Source organism: Hemiscyllium ocellatum, assembly GCF_020745735.1.
Source record: "Hemiscyllium ocellatum isolate sHemOce1 chromosome 27 unlocalized genomic scaffold, sHemOce1.pat.X.cur. SUPER_27_unloc_7, whole genome shotgun sequence".
Lineage (NCBI taxonomy): Eukaryota > Metazoa > Chordata > Chondrichthyes > Orectolobiformes > Hemiscylliidae > Hemiscyllium > Hemiscyllium ocellatum.
Window position 1 is genome coordinate 804,907 of NW_026867516.1, and position 23,219 is coordinate 828,125.

Below are 23,219 nucleotides of genomic sequence, written 5' to 3' on the forward strand. Positions count from 1 at the left end.
ATTTCCCTCTTATGTATGCTCGTACTGCCTTCATACTCTAAGGATTCACTCGATCGCTCTGTCGATACCTGACGTATGCATCCTTCTTTATCTTAACCAAAATCTCAATTTCTCTAGTCATCCAGCATTCCCTACACCTAACAGCCTTTCCTTTCACCCTAACAGGAACATACTGTGTCTGGACTCTTGTTATCTCATATTTGAAGGCTTCCCATTTTCCAGCAGTCCTTTAACCTGCGAACAACTGCCCCCAATCAGCTTTTGAAAGATCTTGTCTAATACCTGAGTCTTCATCCAATTTAGAACTTCAACTTTTAGATCGGATATATTATTTTCAATCACGATTCTAACGTTAATAGAATTATGGTTGCTGACACTTAGGTTTTGCACCCTCGCCAGTCTGTACATCCACATTTAGAATTAGAAAATTTCCTTGTACAGGCTCAACAAATTCCTCTATTTGGCGGATAATTAAATGGACAGGAGTTATACCTGGGGTCAACTCTTCCTTCATTCCCATCAACCCAACCCCATTCCCACCCCAATAGTCCAACAGCACTTTCCCCTGCAAGCGCCGAATGTGTGACACCAGCCCATTTACCTGCACCCTCCTCACTCTCCAAAGGCCCAAACTTACCTTCCAGGTGAAGCGGCACTTTACCTGCACTTACCACAACCCAGTCTACTGCATTTGCTGCTCACCTTGTGGTCTCATCTACAATGGGGAAAACGAAGCATAGGTGACTGCTGCACAGAACATCTACGTTCTGCCCGCAAAAAGGACCCTGAGATTCCAGTTGCCTGCTAATTCCACACCCCACCCTGTTCCCTGGCCGACATCTCTGTCTCAGGTTTTCTGTAGTGTCCCAGCGAAGCTCAGCACCAGCAGAACGAAGAGCACCGAATATTACACTTGGAGACAATCCATCCCTCCGGTCCCAATATCGAATTCAGTAATTCTAGGGCCTGAACTCCATAGTGTCCTCGTCCCTTCCATACAAACCAAGCCTTGTTATCACATGGTCTGTCATTACACACTACTTATTTCTAGCCACAAACAGTCTCCATTCACCCTCCCACGCGGATCGTTATCAACTCCCTTTCCTGTTCAACAGTTCTTCCCTCGCTTTAGGGTCTGTCCTAATTTATGATTTACTGCATCCGCCTTCCTCCCACAATATCTCCTGCATATAAACTAACGTTTTCCCAATCACCATCAATTCTATGGAAGGGTCATCTGCAAATACTGTTTTTTTTTGTTTCTGATCTACAGCATCCACAGTTCTTTCAGCTTTTTATTGACGTCGAGTTGGAAATTGTTTCGAGATACAGAATGAGAGGGAGGAGAGACAGAACAGACATGAACTGTTGATCTCCGTTGTTACTCATAACATAAAATCATTGTAGTGCGATCAATTCCCTTAAGCATGAATAGAGTTCCTGAGCTGTCTGTGAGTTTGTGGCGCAATGGTAGCGCATCTAACTCCAGACCAGAAAATTGCATGTTCAAATCGCATCAAGCTGATTGAAGCCTAAAATGTGTTGCTGGTTAAAGCACAGCAGGTTAGGCAGCATCCAAGGAACAGGAAATTCGACGTTTCGGGCCAGAGCCCTTCATCAGGAATGAGGAGAGTGTGCCAGGCAGGCTAAGATAAAAGGTAGGGAGGAGGGACTTGGGGGACGGGCGATGGAGATGTGATAGGAGGTCAAGGTGAGGGTGATAGGCTGGAGTGGAGTGGAGGCGGAGAGGTCAGGAAGAAGATTGCAGGTTAGGAGGGCGGTGCTGAGTTCGAGGGAATTGACTGAGACAAGGTGGGGGGAGGGGAAATGAGGAAACTGGAGAAATCTGAGTTCATCCCTTGTGGTTGGAGGGTTCCCAGGCGGAAGATGAGGCGCTCTTCCTCCAACCGTCGTGTTGTTATGTTCTGGCGATGGAGGAGTCCAAGGACCTGCATGCCCTCGGTGGAGTGGGAGGGAGAGTTAAAGTGTTGAGCCACGGGGTGGTTGGGTTGGTTGGTCCGGGCGTCCCAGAGGTGTTCCCTGAAGCGTTCCGCAAGTGGGCAGAATATAGAGGAGGCCACATCGGGTGCAGCGGACGCAATAGATGATGTGTGTGGAGGTGCAGGTGAATTTGTGGAGGATATGGAAGAATCCCTTGGGGCCTTGGAGAGAAGTAAGGGAGGAGGTGTGGGCGCAAGTTTTGCATTTCCTGTGGTTGCAGGGGAAGGTGCCGGAAGTGGAGGTTAGGTTGGTGGGGGGTGTGGACCTGACGAGGGAGTCGCAAAGGGAGTGGTCTTTGCGGAACGCTGATAGGGGAGGGGAGGGAAATATATCCCTGGTGGTGGGGTCCGTTTGGAGGTGGCGGAAATGACGGCGGATGATACACTGTATACGGAGGTTGGTGGGGTGGTAGGTGAGAACCAGTGGGGTTCTGTCTTGGTGGCGGTTGGAGGGGCGGGCCTCAAGGGCGGAGGAGCGGGAAGTGGAGGAGATGCGGTGGAGGGCATCGTCGATCACGTCTGGGGGGAATCTGCGGTCCTTGAAGAAGGAGGCCATCTGGGCTGTACGGTATTGGAACTTGTCCTCTTGGGAGCAGATGCGGTGGAGACGAAGGAATTGGGAATATGGGATGGCGTTTTTACAGGGGGCAGGGTGGGAGGAGGTGTAGTCCAGGTAGCTGTGGGAGTCAGTCGGTTTATAGTAGATATCTGTGTTGAGTCGGTCGCCCGAGATAGAAAGGGAAAGGTCTAGGAAGGGGAGGGAGGAGTCTGAGACAGTCCAGGTGAATTTGAGGTCGGGATGGAAGGTGTTGGTAAAGTTGATGAACTGTTCAACCTCCTCGTGGGAGCACGTGGCAGCGCCGATACAGTCATCGATGTAGCGGAGGAAAAGGTGGGGTGTGGTGCCAGTGTAGTTGCGGAAGATGGGTGACTGTCTGTGAGGAATTTGCACATTCTCCCAGTGTCTGCGTGGGCTTTCTCTGGGTGGTCCTGTCCAAAGATATGCAGGTCTGAGGTTTGATGAAGGCCTTCCTGCACTTAGAGCAACTGAACAACCTCTCCCCCATGTGGACCCACCAGTGGGCCAGCAGGTCAGAAGAAAGAGCAAAGCCCTTCCTGCACTCGGGGCAGAAGAACGGCCTCTCCTCGGTGTGGACCCACTGGTGTCTCAGCAGGTGGGAAGAACTGCTGAAAGCCATCTCACACTCAGGGCATGAGAACAGCCGTCCCGGGTGTGGACCAACTGGTGTGTCCGCATGGCAGAGGAATCACCAAAGGCCTTCCCGCACTCAGGGCAGCAGAAGGGCCTCTCCTCTCTGTGGACACATTGGTGCTTCAGAACCCTTTCTAATTTCACAATGTCCTTCTGATAGGAGGGAATCCAGAATTGCACACAATATTCCAAAAGTATTCCACAATATTCCAGTGTCCTGTCCAGCCACAACGTAACTTCCCAACTCCAATACTCAAGTCAGAAGATTGCGGAAGTTTTTAAAACTCACAAAATCAAACATGAAAAAATGGAAGGACAAACCGAATTTTTGAAGTCAACTTGGAAGCATCATTGAGAAATCGGCGGACTGGGTTTATTAGGTACCTGTTCTCCTTAAATACACTATATACATCTTTCTCATCGGCTCTTCGTTGTTCACAAAACCAAGCTGAGTATCGTTGATCACATTATTCCTATCCAGATGTTCATAAATCCTATCCCTTACAATTCTCTCTGAGACTTTGCCCACAACAGAAGTGAGACTCACTGGCCTATTGTTACTAGGGTTATCCCTACTCCCGTTCTTGAACAAGGGAACCACATTTGCTATCCTCCAGTCTTCTGGCACTATTCCTGTAGACAACGAAGTCATAAAAATCAAGGCCAATGGCTCTGCAATCTCCTCCCTTGCTTCCCAGAGAATCCTAGGATATATGCCATCAGGCCCAGGGAACTTAACTATTTTCACCCTTCCCAGAATTTCCAATACCTCTTCCCTACATACCTCAAAGCCATCCATTAAAATTAATTGTGACTCAATATTCACATCGGCAACAATGTCCTGTTCCTGAGTGAATACTGATGAAAAGTATTCATTCAGTGTCTCCCCAATCTCTTCGGCCTCCATGCGCGACTTCCCACTACTATCCTTGACTGGACCTATTCCTACCCGAGTCATTCTTTTATTCCTGACATACCTATAGAAAGCCTTTGGGTTTTCCCTAAACCTACCAACCAGGGACTTTTCATGTCCCCTCCTTGCTGCTCTTAGCTCTCTCTTTAGATCCTCCCTGGCTACCTTATAACTCTCAATCGCCCCAATTGAACCTTTCACGCCTCATCTTTACATCGACCGCCGATTTCGCTTTAACAAGGGATTCCAATTCATTATTAAACCACAGCTCCCTCGCATGACCCTTTCCTCCCCGCCTGACAGGTACATCCGTATCAAGGACACTCAATAGTTGATCCTTGAACAAGCTCCACATATCGATTGTGCCCTTCCCTTGAAGCCTACTTTTCCAAGCCATGCCTCACCGCATCATAATTTCCCTGCCGCCCGCTATAACTCTTGCCCTACAGTGCACACGTAACCTTCTTCACCACCAGAGTAAAAGTCACCGAATTGTGGTCACTGTCCCCAAATTGCTCACCTACCTCCAATTCTAACACCTGGCCTGATTCGTTACCCAGAACCAAATCCAGTACGGCCTCACCTCTTGTTGGCCTGTCAACATATTGTGTCAGGAAACCCTCCTGCACACATTACACAAACACCGACCCATCTAAAGTACTCGAGCTATAGCTTTCCTAGTCAATATCTGGAAAGTTAAAGTCCACCATAACAACCACCTTATTACTTTCACTCTTCTCCTGAATCACCCTCACAATCCTTTCTTCTACGTCTCTAGGACTATTAGGCCTGCAGAAAACTCCTAACAGGGTGACCTCACTTTTCCTATTTCTAACCTCAGCCCAAACTACCTCAGATGGCGAGTCTTCATCCATCGTCTTTCCACCGCTGTAATACTATCCTTGACAAGCAGTGCCACACCTCCCCCTCTTTTACCCCCACCTCTGACCCTACTAAAACATTTAAACACTGGAACCTGCAACAGCCAATTCTGTCCCTGTTCTACCCATGTCTCCGTAATAGCCACAACATCGAAATCCCAGGTCCCAACCCACGCTGCAAGTTCACCTATCTTATTTTGTATACTTCTCGCATTGAAGTATATACACTTCAAGTCACCTTCCTGTTTAGAGGCACCCTCCTTTGAGATTGATGCCATGTTCCTAACCTCCCTACACTCAAGGTCCTGCACCCTAAAGCTACAGTCTAGGTTCCCATGTCCCTGCAGAATTAGTTTAAACTCCCCCAAAGAGCACTAGCAAACGTCCCCCCAAGGATACTGGTGCCCCTCAGGTACAGGTGTAGACCATCCTGTTTATAGAGGTCCCACCTTCCCCAGAAAGAACCCCAGTTATCCAGATACCGGAATCCCTCCCTCCTGCACCATCCCTGTAGCCACGCATTTAACTGTTCTCTCTCACTATTCCACGACTCGCTATCACGTGGCACAGGTAACAAACCAGAGACAACAACTCTGTTTGTTCTAACTCTGCACTTCCAACCGAGCTCCCTGAAAGCCTGCCTAACATCCTCATCCCTCTTCCTACCTATGTCGTTGGTGCCAATGTGGACCACGAATTCGGGCTGCTCCCCTCCCCTTAAGGACCTGGAAAACACGATCAGAGACGTCACTTACCCTTGCACCTGGGAGGCAACATACCAATCATGAGTCTCTCTTGCCCACACAAAACCACATATCTGTGCCCCAAACTATCGAGTCCCCAATAACTCTTGCTCTGCTCTTCTCCAACCTACCCTTCTGAGCAACGGGATCAGGCTCCGTGTCAGAGGCCTGAACCCCATTGCTTACCCCTGGTAAGTCGTCCCCGCAACAAGTATCCAAAATGGTATATTTGTTCTTGAGGGGAATGACCGCAGGGGGTCGCTGCACTGGCTGCTTTCGCCAAGTCCCCCTCACTGTCACCCATCTGTCTGCAATCTTTGGAGTTACTACTTCCCTAAATCTCCAATCTATGAACACTCTGCCTCCCGAATGATTCTAAGTTCATCCAACCCCAGCTCCAGTTCCCGAACACGGCCTTGGAGGAGCTGGAGATGGGTGCACTTCCGGCAAGTGTAATCAGTAGGGACGACAAGCAATGCCACACCTCCCCTTCTTTTACCCCCACCTCTGACCCTACTAAAACATTTAAACACTGAAACCTGCAACAACCAATCCTGTCCCTGTTCTACCCATGTCTCTGTAATAGCCACAACATCGAAATCCCAGGTACCAACCCACGCTGCAAGTTCACCTATCTTATTTCGTATTCTTCTCACATTGAAGTACATACACTTCAAGTCACCTTCCTGTTTAGAGGCACCCTCCTTCGAGATTGATGCCATGTTCCTAACCTGCCTACACTCAAGGTCCTGCACCCTAAAGCTACAGTCTAGGTTCCCATGCCCCTGCAGAATTAGTTTAAACCCCCCCCCTCAAAGAGCACTAGCAAACGTCCCCCCAAGGATACTGGTGCCCCTCAGGTTCAGGTGTAGACCATCCTGTTTATAGAGGTCCCACCTTCCCCAGAAAGAACCCCAGTTATCCAGATACCGGAATCCCTCCCTCCTGCACCATCCCTGTAGCCACGCATTTATCTGTTCTCTCTCACTATTCCTCAACTCGCGATCAAGTGGCACGGGTAACAAACCAGAGACAACAACTCTGTTTGTTCTAACTCTGCGCTTCCAACCTAACTCCCTGAAAGTATGCATAACATCCTCATCCCTCTTCCTACCTATGTCGTTGGTGCCAATGTGGACCACGACTTCGGGCTGCTCTCCGATCCTGTTAAGGAACCGGAAAACACGATCAGAGACATCACGTACCCTTGCACCTGGAGGCAACATACCAATCGTGAGTCTCTCTCACCCCCACAAAACCACATACCTGCGCCCCAAACTATCGAGACCCCAATAACTCTTGCTCTGCCCTTTTCCAACCTTCCCTTCGGAGCATTGGGAACAGGCTCCGTGCCAGAGGCCTGAACCCCACTGCTTACCCCTGGTAAGTCGTCCCCCTTACAAGTATCCAAAATGATACATTTGTTCTTCAGGGGAACGACCGCAAGGGGTCGCTGCACGGGCTGCTATCTCCAAGTACCCCTCACTATCACCCATCTGTCTGCAATCTTTGGAGTTGCTACTTCCCTCAAGCTCCGATCTATGACCCCCTCTGCCTCCCGAATGATTCTAATTTCATCCAACTCCAGCTCCCGTTCCCGAAGACGGACTTGGAGATGGGTGCACTTATGGCAAGTGTAATCAGCAGGGACGACCATGGCATCCCTCACCTCAAACATGTTGCAAGAGGAACATTGCACTGTCTTCACTGCCATCCCTCTAAAAGTAACCTTTAAAAAAAACTATATCTGAAGAATACAACAAGCAAAATGCAGCACTTACCTGCTTACCATAACGGATCTTATTATAAGGTTAGAGGAGGAGGGCGGGTGAGAGGGACGACCACTGTAGTGCCTCGGGTAACTCTCCTGCGCGCATTTGTAGGAAAAAAGACCTACCCAGGTTAGCTTGCGCTACACCAGCTTCCGGGTCCACTCCGCGCTTTTTTGCAATAAAGGCGCGCAAGAGAGTCCCGCAGATGTGACTTGACTCTAAGTCTCCCCAATGTTCTCGAGATCGCATCGGGAGCAATGGACACAAAAAAGTTACCTTGATGGATGCACCGGTGAATGTCTTCTTACTGCTGCAGCCCGGGTTCGATTCCCGGGCAGCGAGGCCATTTTCAGCAGAGCTACAAGGACGGCTTTGTGTCTCCCTGGTGGTCTAGTGGTTAGGATTTGGCGCTCTCACCGCCGCGCCCGGGTTCGATTCCCGGTCAGGGAAGCTGTTTTTAGCTGGCCTACGGGCTGTCCATTCTTCTGAAATGCGCTTTACAGTTGTTTATTGATCTTCACCGTACCTGGGTGCTGCAGTGTGATGTAGCTCGTTCAAATCGCATCCTGATGCAGATTTGTTTGAATGTGTTGGGATGATTGCTCCTGCAGCTACAAACGAGTGAACAGTCTTCACTCTGTCGACGGAGCAGGTCGGGGCTGCTTGGCAGTGTCTGTTTGTAGACGCGGTTACGTGTGTTTTACAGTTTAAATTTAATTTTTCTTGTATCCATCAATGTAAGTTTCTGTGTCCATTGCTCCCGATGCGATCTCTACAACATTGGGGAGACAGGAGAGTCAAGTCACGTCTGCGGGACTCTCCTGCGCGCATTTATAGGAAGAGAAACCTACCCAGGTTAGCTTGCGCTACACCAGCTTCCGGGTCCACTCTGCGCTTTTTTGCAATAAAGGCGCGCAGGAGAGTCCCGGAGATGTGACTTGACTCTAAGTCTCCCCAATGTTCTCGAGATTGCATCGGGAGCAATGGACGCAAAAAAGTTGCATTGATGGATGCGCCGGTGAAACTCTTCTTACTGCTGCAGCCCGGGTTCGATTCCCGGGCAGCGAGGCCATTTTCAGCAGAGCCACAAGGCCGGCTTTATGTCTCCCTGGTGGTCTAGTGGTTAGGATTTGGCGCTCTCACCGCCGCGCCCGGGTTCGATTCCCGGTCAGCGAAGCTGTTTTTAGCTGGCCTCCGGGCTGTCCATTCTTCTGAAATGCGCTTTACAGTTGTTTATTGATCTTCACCGTACCTGGGTGCTGCAGTGTGATGTAGCTCGTTCAAATCGCATCCTGATGCAGATTTGTTTGCATGTGTTGGGATGATTGCTTCTGCAGCTACAAACGAGTGAACAGTCTTCACTCTCTCGACGGAGCAGGTCGGGGCTGCTTGGCAGTGTCTGTTTGTAGACGCGGTTACGTGTGTTTTACAGTTTAAATTTAATTTTTCTTGTATCCATCAATGTAAGTTTCTGTGTCCATTGCTCCCGATGCGATCTCTACAACATTGGGGAGACAGGAGAGTCAAGTCACGTCTGCGGGACTCTCCTGCGCGCATTTATAGGAAGAGAAACCTACCCAGGTTATATTGCGCTACACCAGCTTCCGGGTCCACTCCGCGCTTTTTTGCAATAAAGGCGCGCAGGAGAGTCCCGGAGATGTGACTTGACTCTAAGTCTCCCCAATGTTCTCGAGATCGCATCGGGAGCAATGGACACAAAAAAGTTACATTGATGGATGCGCCGGTGAAAGTCTTCTTACTGCTGCAGCCCGGGTTCGATTCCCGGGCAGCGAGGCCATTTTCAGCAGAGCTACAAGGCCAGCTTTATGTCTCCCTGGTGGTCTAGTGGTTAGGATTTGGCGCTCTCACCGCCGCGGCCTGGGTTCGATTCCCGGTCAGGGAAGCTGTTTTTAGCTGGCCTATGGGCTGTCCATTCTTCTGAAATGCGCTTTACAGTTGTTTATTGATCTTCACCGTACCTGGGTGCTGCAGTGTGATGTAGCTCGTTCAAATCGCATCCTGATGCAGATTTGTTTGCATGTGTTGGGATGATTGCTTCTGCAGCTACAAACGAGTGAACAGTCTTCACTCTCTCGACGGAGCAGGTCGGGGCTGCTTGGCAGTGTCTGTTTGTAGACGCGGTTACGTGTGTTTTACAGTTTAAATTTAATTTTTCTTGTATCCATCAATGTAAGTTTCTGTGTCCATTGCTCCCGATGCGATCTCTACAACATTGGGGAGACAGGAGAGTCAAGTCACGTCTGCGGGACTCTCCTGCGCGCATTTAAATGAAGAGAAACCTACCCAGGTTCGCTTGCGCTACACCAGCTTCCGGGTCCACTCCGCGCTTTTTTGCAATAAAGGCGCGCAGGAGAGTCCCGGAGATGTGACTTGACTCTAAGTCTCCCCAATGTTCTCGAGATCGCATCGGGAGCAATGGACACAAAAACGTTACATTGATGGATGCGCCGGTGAAAGTCTTCTTACTGCTGCAGCCCGGGTTCGATTCCCGGGCAGCGAGGCCATTTTCAGCAGAGCTACAAGGCCGGCTTTATGTCTCCCTGGTGGTCTAGTGGTTAGGATTTGGCGCTCTCACCGCCGCGGCCCGGGTTCGATTCCCGGTCAGGGGAGCTGTTTTTAGCTGGCCTATGGGCTGTCCATTCTTCTGAAATGCGCTTTACAGTTGTTTATTGATCTTCACCGTACCTGGGTGCTGCAGTGTGATGTAGCTCGTTCAAATCGCATCCTGATGCAGATTTGTTTGCATGTGTTGGGATGATTGCTTCTGCAGCTATAAACGAGTGAACAGTCTTCACTCTCTCGACGGAGCAGGTCGGGGCTGCTTGGCAATGTCTGTTTGTAGACGCGGTTACGTGTGTTTTACAGTTTAAATTTAATTTTTCTTGTATCCATCAATGTAAGTTTCTGTGTCCATTGCTCCCGATGCGATCTCTACAACATTGGGGAGACAGGAGAGTCAAGTCACGTCTGCGGGACTCTCCTGCGTGCATTTATAGGAAGAGAAACCTACCCAGGTTAGCTTGCGCTACACCAGCTTCCGGGTCCACTCCGCGCTTTTTTGCAATAAAGGCGCGCAGGAGAGTCCCGGAGATGTGACTTGACTCTAAGTCTCCCCAATGTTCTCGAGATCGCATCGGGAGCAATGGACACAAAAAAGTTACATTGATGGATGCGCCGATGAAAGTCTTCTTACTGCTGCAGCCCGGTTCGATTCCCGGGCAGCGAGGCCATTTTCAGCAGAGCTACAAGGCCAGCTTTATGTCTCCCTGGTGGTCTAGTGGTTAGGATTTGGCGCTCTCACCGCCGCGGCCCGGGTTCGATTCCCGGTCAGCGAAGCTGTTTTTAGCTGGCCTACGGGCTGTCCATTCTTCTGAAATGCGCTTTACAGTTGTTTATTGATCTTCACCGTACCTGGGTGCTGCAGTGTGATGTAGCTCGTTCAAATCGCATCCTGATGCAGATTTGTTTGCATGTGTTGGGATGATTGCTTCTGCAGCTACAAACGAGTGAACAGTCTTCACTCTCTCGACGGAGCAGGTCGGGGCTGCTTGGCAGTGTCTGTTTGTAGACGCGGTTACGTGTGTTTTACAGTTTAAATTTAATTTTTCTTGTATCCATCAATGTAAGTTTCTGTGTCCATTGCTCCCGATGCGATCTCTACAACATTGGGGAGACAGGAGAGTCAAGTCACGTCTGCGGGACTCTCCTGCGCGCATTTATAGGAAGAGAAACCTACCCAGGTTAGCTTGCGCTACACCAGCTTCCGGGTCCACTCCGCGCTTTTTTGCAATAAAGGCGCGCAGGAGAGTCCCGGAGATTTGACTTGACTCTAAGTCTCCCCAATGTTCTCGAGATCGCATCGGGAGCAATGGACACAAAAAAGTTACATTGATGGATGCGCCGGTGAAAGTCTTCTTACTGCTGCAGCCCGGGTTCGATTCCCGGGCAGCGAGGCCATTTTCAGCAGAGCTACAAGGCCGGCTTTATGTCTCCCTGGTGGTCTAGTGGTTAGGATTTGGCGCACTCACCGCCGCGGCCCGGGTTCGATCCCTGGTCCGGGGAGCTGTTTTTAGCTGGCCTACGGGCTGTCCATTCTTCTGAAATGCGCTATACCGGTTAGTCGGGATAGTGCAGTTTGGTGGAGCTGTGATCTTAATGAATGACGAAGTAGGCTTTCCCAAATGGTCTACTCCTGCTTCTGTTAATTTGAATCTGTAGCACTGTCTTTCCAGCGGCAGGAGTTTTCCCACGGCACAAAGGTGGTTTCCCCTTGCTTTGCTTGAACTCAAACAGCATTGACTTGGAGGAGAGTGGGATTTGCAAAGTCTCCTCCCCTCCACACGTGCCTCAACTGCAGGGCAGCTGTCCGGCCCGCCCTCCATTGTTGACGTCACAATGCGGATGCAGCCCTGTCAGTTTCAGTGAAACTTCCTCCCTCTGGGCAATATCTGGGAGCAAAGCAATGTCTCCCTCTTTCCATTCACCATCCTCCAGCAGCGAGGGGGGAGGGGAGGTAGGGGTGGGTGAAACACTATTCATTTGGAGCAACTGGAGTGAACCCAGGGAGGGAGCAGACACTCCAAAGGTGCTCAAATACTTTCCATCTCTCTTAAAGCTATTTTCCTCGTGTATTCCCTCAGTTTGGCACGTGTACAGTTTGCACCCTCGAAAAGGATTGCTCCTTTACTCATGTTCACAACTAAAAAGTTAGATTCCCAAAGAATTGGGCAGCATTTAAGGGATTGGCATATTATTTAAAAAAAATGTAAAGCAGCAGTAGTTGAATGTGGCTCGTTGGTCTAGCGGTATGATTCTCGCTTCGGGCCTCTTGATGCGTGCTCGTGTAAGAGATCCCGCGCTCGAATCCCCAACGAGTCCTAGCTTCTTACATTATCTTGTGCGAAAACCGTTAATCAATTTTCTCAAAAAGCAGCTTCGTTAAACGAGATCCGACTTCCTGACTCAGGGATTGGGCAGAACTACCATTACACTGAACGCGGCAATGGCAGCACTTATTCAAAGCGAAAACAAGTTTTAGTTCACACAGAGGATGGTGGGCGTTTGGAACGCGTTGTCAGCAGAGTGGTAGAGGCAGGCACGGTAGATTCATTCAAGATGCGTCTGGATAAATGCATGAGTGGGTGGGGAGTAGAGGGATACAATACTTAGGAATTGACCAACAGGTTTAGACAGTACATTTGGATCGGCTCAGGCTTGAAGGGCCTGTTCCTGGGCTATAAATTTTCTTTGTTCTTTATTCTATATGGTGCATATCTGATATTGTTGGCTGTTGTAAAAGTTTGTTTGAAATTATTATTCACCTTCTAATGTAATACTGGAGTTACGTCCTTTTTTGTAATTATTTTTTATTTAATAGGCCAGCAGGAAGTCATTCAGCAATTTTACTGCCTTTCTTTTCTCAAGCAGTGTTAACATTTCATTTTCATATCCTTGATTCAGCTCCATTTCCAGCATCTTTGTAGGCAGTTTGTTCCATGTTATTGTCACTGAAATGAAGTTTTCCTCCATACATACCGAAGCCTGTCTGGCTGCATGAGAGTTTTCAGGTGTCTGTGGCCTGGATAATATGTGATCAGCAGGCATCTGGCAATCTACAGGAATTGCCACCTATGTTATGTTCATTTAACTGTACTGACAGTGATCACTTATTTTGTGATTTTTCTTTGCAGGAAGATGTGCAGAAAGAAATCTGAAAGCAAATGATACATCATCTTCTGACAGAGCCACTTGATTCATTGGGCCTTGAATATCAGCAGCCATTCCAATCAAGAAGACATGTTTGCTTGAAAGATTTTGGACACTGGTGTGGCAGGAAGAATACTGAGACACCCGAGTGAGGGAGATTCAGTGCGCTGACTGTGAAAAGTGCTTCAAACCATTTACTCAGCTTAGGGGAATCAAACTCTCACCCCTCACGGTGGGGATAGACTGGTAATTTCAAACCCAGAGTAACACAAGGAAAGCTCCTTCAATGGGGAAAACGTGGAAATGTGGGGACCGTGGGAAAGGATTCCCTTCCCCATCCGTGCTGAAAACCCACAGACTCATTCACACAGGGGAGAGGCCATTCACCTGCTCAGTGTGCAGGAAGGGCTTCAGTCGGATCAGCCATCTGCAGGCGCACGAGTGGGTCCACAAGGGAGAGAAGCCATTCACGTGCCCCATGTGCGGGAGAGGGGTCACTCAGACTGCTGCACTGCTGACCCACCAGCGGGTCCACACCGGAGAGAGGCCATTCACCTGCTGTAAGTGCCGGAAAGGATTCACCTGCTCCTCCCACCTGCGGAGGCACCAGTGAGTTAACGCGCCATCGCAGGGGGATTGAACGAATGATGGCCGAGTGCCAAGTGCTTATGCACGAAATGCGATTCTCCTGCCCCTTGGATGCTGCCTGACCTGCTGAGCTTTTCCAACACCACGCTCTCGACTCTGATCTCCAGCATCTGCAGTTCTCACTTTCTCCTCGAGGGCAAGGTTGGACTTGCAATAAAGGCGCGCAGGAGAGTCCCGGAGATGTGACTTGACTCTAAGTCTTCCCAATGTTCTCGAGATCGCATCGGGAGCAATGGACACAAAAAAGTTACATTGATGGATGCGCCGGTGAAAGTCTTCTTACTGCTGCAGCCCGGGTTCGATTCCCGGGCAGCGAGGCCATTTTCAGCAGAGCTACAAGGCCGGCTTTATGTCTCCCTGGTGGTCTAGTGGTTAGGATTTGGCGCTCTTACCGCCGCGGCCTGGGTTCGATTCCCGGTCAGGGAAGCTGTTTTTAGCTGGCCTATGGGCTGTCCATTCTTCTGAAATGCGCTTTACAGTTGTTTATTGATCTTCACCGTACCTGGGTGCTGCAGTGTGATGTAGCTCGTTCAAATCGCATCCTGATGCAGATTTGTTTGCATGTGTTGGGATGATTGCTTCTGCAGCTACAAACGAGTGAACAGTCTTCACTCTCTCGACGGAGCAGGTCGGGGCTGCTTGGCAGTGTCTGTTTGTAGACGCGGTTACCTGTGTTTTACAGTTTAAATTTAATTTTTCTTGTATCCATCAATGTAAGTTTCTGTGTCCATTGCTCCCGATGCGATCTCTACAACATTGGGGAGACAGGAGAGTCAAGTCACGTCTGCGGGACTCTCCTGCGCGCATTTAAATGAAGAGAAACCTACCCAGGTTAGCTTGCGCTACACCAGCTTCCGGGTCCACTCCGCGCTTTTTTGCAATAAAGGCGCGCAGGAGAGTCCCGGAGATGTGACTTGACTCTAAGTCTCCCCAATGTTCTCGAGATCGCATCGGGAGCAATGGACACAAAAACGTTACATTGATGGATGCGCCGGTGAAAGTCTTCTTACTGCTGCAGCCCGGGTTCGATTCCCGGGCAGCGAGGCCATTTTCAGCAGAGCTACAAGGCCGGCTTTACGTCTCCCTGGTGGTCTAGTGGTTAGGATTTGGCGCTCTCACCGCCGCGGCCCGGGTTCGATTCCCGGTCAGGGAAGCTGTTTTTAGCTGGCCTATGGGCTGTCCATTCTTCTGAAATGCGCTTTACAGTTGTTTATTGATCTTCACCGTACCTGGGTGCTGCAGTGTGATGTAGCTCGTTCAAATCGCATCCTGATGCAGATTTGTTTGCATGTGTTGGGATGATTGCTTCTGCAGCTATAAACGAGTGAACAGTCTTCACTCTCTCGACGGAGCAGGTCGGGGCTGCTTGGCAATGTCTGTTTGTAGACGCGGTTACGTGTGTTTTACAGTTTAAATTTAATTTTTCTTGTATCCATCAATGTAAGTTTCTGTGTCCATTGCTCCCGATGCGATCTCTACAACATTGGGGAGACAGGAGAGTCAAGTCACGTCTGCGGGACTCTCCTGCGTGCATTTATAGGAAGAGAAACCTACCCAGGTTAGCTTGCGCTACACCAGCTTCCGGGTCCACTCCGCGCTTTTTTGCAATAAAGGCGCGCAGGAGAGTCCCGGAGATGTGACTTGACTCTAAGTCTCCCCAATGTTCTCGAGATCGCATCGGGAGCAATGGACACAAAAAAGTTACATTGATGGATGCGCCGGTGAAAGTCTTCTTACTGCTGCAGCCCGGGTTCGATTCCCGGGCAGCGAGGCCATTTTCAGCAGAGCTTCAAGGCCAGCTTTATGTCTCCCTGGTGGTCTAGTGGTTAGGATTTGGCGCTCTCACCGCCGCGGCCCGGGTTCGATTCCCGGTCAGCGAAGCTGTTTTTAGCTGGCCTACGGGCTGTCCATTCTTCTGAAATGCGCTTTACAGTTGTTTATTGATCTTCACCGTACCTGGGTGCTGCAGTGTGATGTAGCTCGTTCAAATCGCATCCTGATGCAGATTTGTTTGCATGTGTTGGGATGATTGCTTCTGCAGCTACAAACGAGTGAACAGTCTTCACTCTCTCGACGGAGCAGGTCGGGGCTGCTTGGCAGTGTCTGTTTGTAGACGCGGTTACGTGTGTTTTACAGTTTAAATTTAATTTTTCTTGTATCCATCAATGTAAGTTTCTGTGTCCATTGCTCCCGATGCGATCTCTACAACATTGGGGAGACAGGAGAGTCAAGTCACGTCTGCGGGACTCTCCTGCGCGCATTTATAGGAAGAGAAACCTACCCAGGTTAGCTTGCGCTACACCAGCTTCCGGGTCCACTCCGCGCTCTTTTGCAATAAAGGCGCGCAGGAGAGTCCCGGAGATTTGACTTGACTCTAAGTCTCCCCAATGTTCTCGAGATCGCATCGGGAGCAATGGACACAAAAAAGTTACATTGATGGATGCGCCGGTGAAACTCTTCTTACTGCTGCAGCCCGGGTTCGATTCCCGGGCAGCGAGGCCATTTTCAGCAGAGCTACAAGGCCGGCTTTATGTCTCCCTGGTGGTCTAGTGGTTAGGATTTGGCGCACTCACCGCCGCGGCCCGGGTTCGATTCCTGGTCCGGGGAGCTGTTTTTAGCTGGCCTACGGGCTGTCCATTCTTCTGAAATGCGCTATACCGGTTAGTCGGGATAGTGCAGTTTGGTGGAGCTGTGATCTTAATGAATGACGAAGTAGGCTTTCCCAAATGGTCTACTCCTGCTTCTGTTAATTTGAATCTGTAGCACTGTCTTTCCAGCGGCAGGAGTTTTCCCACGGCACAAAGGTGGTTTCCCCTTGCTTTGCTTGAACTCAAACAGCATTGACTTGGAGGAGAGTGGGATTTGCAAAGTCTCCTCCCCTCCACACGTGCCTCAACTGCAGGGCAGCTGTCCGGCCCGCCCTCCATTGTTGACGTCACAATGCGGATGCAGCCCTGTCAGTTTCAGTGAAACTTCCTCCCTCTGGGCAATATCTGGGAGCAAAGCAATGTCTCCCTCTTTCCATTCACCATCCTCCAGCAGCGAGGGGGGAGGGGAGGTAGGGGTGGGTGAAACACTATTCATTTGGAGCAACTGGAGTGAACCCAGGGAGGGAGCAGACACTCCAAAGGTGCTCAAATACTTTCCATCTCTCTTAAAGCTATTTTCCTCGTGTATTCCCTCAGTTTGGCACGTGTACAGTTTGCACCCTCGAAAAGGATTGCTCCTTTACTCATGTTCACAACTAAAAAGTTAGATTCCCAAAGAATTGGGCAGCATTTAAGGGATTGGCATATTATTTAAAAAAAATGTAAAGCAGCAGTAGTTGAATGTGGCTCGTTGGTCTAGCGGTATGATTCTCGCTTCGGGCCTCTTGATGCGTGCTCGTGTAAGAGATCCCGTGCTCGAATCCCCAACGAGTCCTAGCTTCTTACATTATCTTGTGCGAAAACCGTTAATCAATTTTCTCAAAAAGCAGCTTCGTTAAACGAGATCCGACTTCCTGACTCAGGGATTGGGCAGAACTACCATTACACTGAACGCGGCAATGGCAGCACTTATTCAAAGCGAAAACAAGTTTTAGTTCACACAGAGGATGGTGGGCGTTTGGAACGCGTTGTCAGCAGAGTGGTAGAGGCAGGCACGGTAGATTCATTCAAGATGCGTCTGGATAAATGCATGAGTGGGTGGGGAGTAGAGGGATACAATACTTAGGAATTGACCAACAGGTTTAGACAGTACATTTGGATCGGCTCAGGCTTGAAGGGCCTGTTCCTGGGCTATAAATTTTCTTTGTTCTTTATTCTATATGGTGCATATCTGATATTGTTGGCTGTTGTAAAAGTTTGTTTGAAATTATTATTCACCTTCTAATGTAATACTGGAGTTACGTCCTTTTTTGTAATTATTTTTTATTTAATAGGCCAGCAGGAAGTCATTCAGCAATTTTACTGCCTTTCTTTTCTCAAGCAGTGTTAACATTTCATTTTCATATCCTTGATTCAGCTCCATTTCCAGCATCTTTGTAGGCAGTTTGTTCCATGTTATTGTCACTGAAATGAAGTTTTCCTCCATACATACCGAAGCCTGTCTGGCTGCATGAGAGTTTTCAGGTGTCTGTGGCCTGGATAATATGTGATCAGCAGGCATCTGGCAATCTACAGGAATTGCCACCTATGTTATGTTCATTTAACTGTACTGACAGTGATCACTTATTTTGTGATTTTTCTTTGCAGGAAGATGTGCAGAAAGAAATCTGAAAGCAAATGATACATCATCTTCTGACAGAGCCACTTGATTCATTGGGCCTTGAATATCAGCAGCCATTCCAATCAAGAAGACATGTTTGCTTGAAAGATTTTGGACACTGGTGTGGCAGGAAGAATACTGAGACACCCGAGTGAGGGAGATTCAGTGCGCTGACTGTGAAAAGTGCTTCAAACCATTTACTCAGCTTAGGGGAATCAATCTCTCACCCCTCACGGTGGGGATAGACTGGTAATTTCAAACCCAGAGTAACACAAGGAAAGCTCCTTCAATGGGGAAAACGTGGAAATGTGGGGACCGTGGGAAAGGATTCCCTTCCCCATCCGTGCTGAAAACCCACAGACTCATTCACACAGGGGAGAGGCCATTCACCTGCTCAGTGTGCAGGAAGGGCTTCAGTCGGATCAGCCATCTGCAGGCGCACGAGTGGGTCCACAAGGGAGAGAAGCCATTCACGTGCCCCATGTGCGGGAGAGGGGTCACTCAGACTGCTGCACTGCTGACCCACCAGCGGGTCCACACCGGAGAGAGGCCATTCACCTGCTGTAAGTGCCGGAAAGGATTCACCTGCTCCTCCCACCTGCGGAGGCACCAGTGAGTTAACGCGCCATCGCAGGGGGATTGAACGAATGATGGCCGAGTGCCAAGTGCTTATGCACGAAACGCGATTCTCCTGCCCCTTGGATGCTGCCTGACCTGCTGAGCTTTTCCAACACCACGCTCTCGACTCTGATCTCCAGCATCTGCAGTTCTCACTTTCTCCTCGAGGGCAAGGTTGGACTTGTCTTTTATTCACTCATTCACTCCTTACAGCCTCTCCTTTGTTGTGGCCTAACTGCACATACATCAATGCAAGTTTCAGAAAGATTTTTGCAGCTTTTGTTTTGGAAAAAATAACATTCTTCCCGACTTTAACGAAGTTTCTGAATATACGGTTTTAGTTATTCTCAATTTTAAATATCAACTATTTCCCACATGCCGTGTTTCCCAGGTAAAGTCATCACCATCCATTCTCTCTCTCCCCTGAGAAAGACTTCATACAGCGATCAAAGAGGGCTGAGGCACGAGAAAGGACGATTGTGGGGGTGCAGGGGATGAGGGGGTCGCTGGTGATGGTGGAGAAAGGAGGGAAATGGACAGGGGAACAGACTGGGGTTCAGAGCGTTGGGGGGAAGAGTAGAGGGTGCAGTGTGAGGAGAGAGAATGGGCAGGGGGCAGTGAATGGGGAGAAAATGGACAGGGGGGCAGAATGTGAAGAGAGAGACGGCACAAATGCCACCTTCTCCAGGCCTGGTGTCAATGTCCCACGAACTGGAACCCACTCCTCCTACATTTCTCACAATACACGTGGCTAAGGCAGTGGAACCATATCATCCCTCCAGGCCATTCACACTAACCTTCCCAACAGCATCCCACTTAGACTCACTCGATTACGCTACAGCCCTGCAGTTCCCCATGGCTATTTCCTGATGAAGGGTTTTGCCCGAAACATCAATTCTTTTGGTCCTCGGATGCTGCCTGACCTGCTGTGCTTTTCCAGCTCCACACTCTCGACTCTAATATCCAGCGTCTGCAGTCCTCACTTTCGCTCAGTAAGGGGTGAATGTTCTATTCCTAGTCTTTTAGATCTTTTAAAATCTTTCCCCCATACCCTAAGCCTCTACCCTCTAGTTTTGGAATCCCTCTACCCTGGGGAAAGGACAGAAACGTTGAGAATCCAGACAAAATGCAAAAGAAATAAAATGTCGAGGCACAGGGAAAAAAAATCGGCAAAATAAAATAGCTTCGGCATTTGTCTCCCGTATTCGCATTTGGACGCTTAATATTTGTTGTGATCGGGAGGTGCCCGTGTTGGACTAAGGTGCACGTGCTCAACGTTGGACTGCTGTGCTGTATCAGAGTTGAATATTGTGGGGCTGGAAAACCACAGTAGGTCAGGCAGCAACTGAGGAGGAGGAGGGTTGACGTTCCGGGCACGAGCCCTACATCAGGAGTGAGGTGTGGATAGACAAAGGGGCCTCAGTGTCCTTCTACACCAGTCACTGCCAGTTGTCAGAAAGTGCAACAAGCAATGAACAAAGCAAGTGGTATATCAGCGAGAGGAATTGAGTTCAGAAGTGGGATGTCTTCCTGCAGTGAGGTCGGTTATTGAATTTATTCAAGGCTGAGTTCATGTGACTTTGAAGAACGAAGAAGTTATGGGAGGAGGCAAGAAAATGGTTTTAAGACCAGTACAGAACAGTTACAGAGTCATACAGCACAGAAACAGACCATTCTGTCGAACACGTCCATGCTGATGGTGTTCTGAAACTAAACTGGTCCCACCTACCAATGATTGGCCTATATCCCTCCGAACTGTCCCTATTCATGTACTTATCCAAATGTCTTTTAAACATTGTAACTGCACCTGCATCCAGCAACTCCTCTGGACATTGATTCCTCACACAATCTACTCTTTATCTTTAAAAAAAAGTGCCCCTCATGTCTTGTTAAAATATTTCTTTCTTCACCTTCAAAATTTGCTCCCTAATCTTGAAACACCCACACTAGGGAAAGAATGCCTGCCGTTCACCTCATTTATACCTCTCATGATTTTATAATCCTCTCTAAGGTCACCTCCCAACCTCTGATGCTCCACTGAAAAAAGTCTCAGCCTGTCCATCTAGATGCAGGTATATTTCTATCCAGTTATGAACTGTTCAATGCTGGTGCCTGCTTCCAATTCTCTCACTGTGTCCAGGACAGCAAGAGGCCATATGACATAGGTGCAGAAAACCCCGTTATGAAATATGGATTTTGGAAAGGCAGATCAGGGCAGGATCTACACATTTAATGGGGTGTGTTGTTGAATAAGCATACCTTGGAGTGCTGGTTCATAGTGGAGTCGCAGGTAGACAGGGTAGCAAAAAAGGTATTTGGTATATTTGCTTTTATAGGTCAGTGCATTTCAATATAGATGTTGGGAGGTCATGTTGCGGCTGTACAGAACATTGATTAGGCCACTTTTGGAATACTGCATTCGGTTCTGGTTTCCCTGCTACAGGAAAAGTGTTACGAACTTTTGCAAGGATTTGGAAAAGATTTACAAGGCTATTGCCAAAGTTGGAGGGTTTGATCTATCTGGAGAGGCTGAATAGGCTGGGCTGTTTTCTCTGGATCATTGGAGGCTGAGGATGACTTTACACAAGTTCATAAGGAGCATGGATAGGGTGAATAGCTAAAATCTTTTCCCCAGAGTAGTTGAGTCCAAAACTAGAGGCAATCGGTCTGAGGTGAGAGGGGAAACATTTAAAGGGAACTTTACAGACACCTTTCTTACGCAGAGGGTGTTGTGTGTATGGAAAGAGCTGCCAGAGGAAGTGGTGGAGGCTGGTATAATTAAAGCATTTTAAAGGGCATCTGGTAATAGGGAGAATTGAGAGGGATATGGGTTATGTGCTGACAAATGAGACTATGTTAATTTGGGATATCTGGTCAGCAGGGACAATTTGGACTGAAGGAAATCAGAAGTGTCATTGTGAATACTGGACTTGCAGAGCAGCTTTCAAAGATGTTTTGTCCTTACTGGGAGCAGAAGCTACAATGAAATCTTCCATTTGTGAGACAGCAACTGAGTGAGTGAGGACATTCAGGATATTGGTGGAACGTGGGAATTTGTTGCAATGTGGAGTTGAAGTGATTGAAGTAAAGTGTGCTGAGCAGGGAGCCTAGTGAAGGGTTAGGTGAGTTTTTGTTTTAAACTGCTCATTTCTTTCAGCCTCCAACATTGTATTTCCAATGCTGTCCATCAGTGGGAGTGGTGAATCAGTAAGTGGTATCGTTAGAAGTCTTACGATTTTCAGTACTGCAGGCATTGCATTGTCTCATCAGCTTTGTAAAGGTTACTGGCAGCAGCGGGAGGTATGGGCTGTATTCACTAGAAATGATTAAGCAGTTAGATAACACACGTACAAGAGGGCAGGGTGGGACTTGTCTTTCGATTTGCAGAAGGTGGGAGTTTCTGATGCTGCGGTCCATGGCAACGACAACTGCAATAAATGATAGAATCACTACAGCGTGGACGCAGGTCATTCATCCCATCAAATCCACACTGACCCATCCGACGAGCATGCCACCCAGACCCACGCTATCTAGTCGTTTCTGCCGGTGAGTGAGACTAGGTCACAAGATTAGGGAGTAGGTTTAATACAGAGGAGAAGGAACTGCTTTTCCCAGAGAGTGGTGAATCTATGGTAATCTCTGCCCAAGGAAGCAGTGGAAGCAGCCATATTCATGACATAGTTTGATGGGATTTTGTATGGTAGGTGAATTTAGGATAGTCAGGATAATGCAGGTAAGAGGAGCTGAGAGGATGGATAGATGAGCCATGATCTTAATGAATGGTGTAGTAGCTCGATGGACCAAATGGCCTACTCCTGCTTCTATTACTGCGAATGTATAAACATGCATTTTTCATGGCCAATCCGAATCAAGGCAGGTGAGCAATGTAGTGATGTGGAAAATGAACATCAGAATGATAGAAAGGGACACGGAAAGTAAATGTCCCAGTCCAAAGATGTGCAGGTCAGGCCATGCTAAATTGTCCATAGTGTTAGGTTCATTAATCAGAAAGAAATGGGTCTGGGTGGACTACTCTTCAGGGTGTCGGTGTGGACTTGTTGGGCCGAAGGGCCTGTTTCCACACTGTAGGGAATCTAATCTAATCAATCAAAACTGGATTCTACAGAACACAAAAATTGAAACTGAAGACTGTCTGGCTGAATGTGTGCTGCAATGTAACAAAACTGAATGAATTGTCTGCACACATTGAAGAGAATAATTATGATCTGAGACTCCTTACAGGGACATGGCTTCAGGATGACAAGGATTGGATCTGAATATTGAGGGGGTACATGACATTCAAGTTGAATAGGAAGCGAGGTAAAGGTAGAGGGTTGGCACTGCTAATCAAAGCACTAATAACATGGTACTCTGGTGTCAGCTCGGATTCCAGGTCCTGATTTCTCTGTCCTCTTCTCCATGTTCCCACAGAGTAAGATGTTGTCTGTTCTCAGCT

At 48.6% G+C, this 23,219-nt stretch overlaps 8 non-coding genes across 8 annotated transcripts; all 8 read left to right on the forward strand.

Moving 5' to 3' along the window:
* The first annotated feature begins 7,901 nt into the window (after nucleotides 1-7,901).
* trnae-cuc (transfer RNA glutamic acid (anticodon CUC)) lies at nucleotides 7,902-7,972 on the forward strand. The gene has a single exon. It is a non-coding gene; the product is annotated as a tRNA-Glu (tRNA).
* A 655-nt stretch (nucleotides 7,973-8,627) lies between these two features.
* On the forward strand, nucleotides 8,628-8,698 carry trnae-cuc (transfer RNA glutamic acid (anticodon CUC)). Its single transcript has one exon. It is a non-coding gene; the product is annotated as a tRNA-Glu (tRNA).
* Nucleotides 8,699-9,353: 655 nt separating this feature from the next.
* Nucleotides 9,354-9,425, forward strand: trnae-cuc (transfer RNA glutamic acid (anticodon CUC)). The gene has a single exon. It is a non-coding gene; the product is annotated as a tRNA-Glu (tRNA).
* A 655-nt stretch (nucleotides 9,426-10,080) lies between these two features.
* On the forward strand, nucleotides 10,081-10,152 carry trnae-cuc (transfer RNA glutamic acid (anticodon CUC)). The gene has a single exon. It is a non-coding gene; the product is annotated as a tRNA-Glu (tRNA).
* A 654-nt stretch (nucleotides 10,153-10,806) lies between these two features.
* Nucleotides 10,807-10,878, forward strand: trnae-cuc (transfer RNA glutamic acid (anticodon CUC)). The gene has a single exon. It is a non-coding gene; the product is annotated as a tRNA-Glu (tRNA).
* Nucleotides 10,879-14,251: 3,373 nt separating this feature from the next.
* On the forward strand, nucleotides 14,252-14,323 carry trnak-cuu (transfer RNA lysine (anticodon CUU)). The gene has a single exon. It is a non-coding gene; the product is annotated as a tRNA-Lys (tRNA).
* Nucleotides 14,324-14,978: 655 nt separating this feature from the next.
* Nucleotides 14,979-15,050, forward strand: trnae-cuc (transfer RNA glutamic acid (anticodon CUC)). The gene has a single exon. It is a non-coding gene; the product is annotated as a tRNA-Glu (tRNA).
* A 655-nt stretch (nucleotides 15,051-15,705) lies between these two features.
* Nucleotides 15,706-15,777, forward strand: trnae-cuc (transfer RNA glutamic acid (anticodon CUC)). Its single transcript has one exon. It is a non-coding gene; the product is annotated as a tRNA-Glu (tRNA).
* Nucleotides 15,778-23,219: the final 7,442 nt, after the last annotated feature.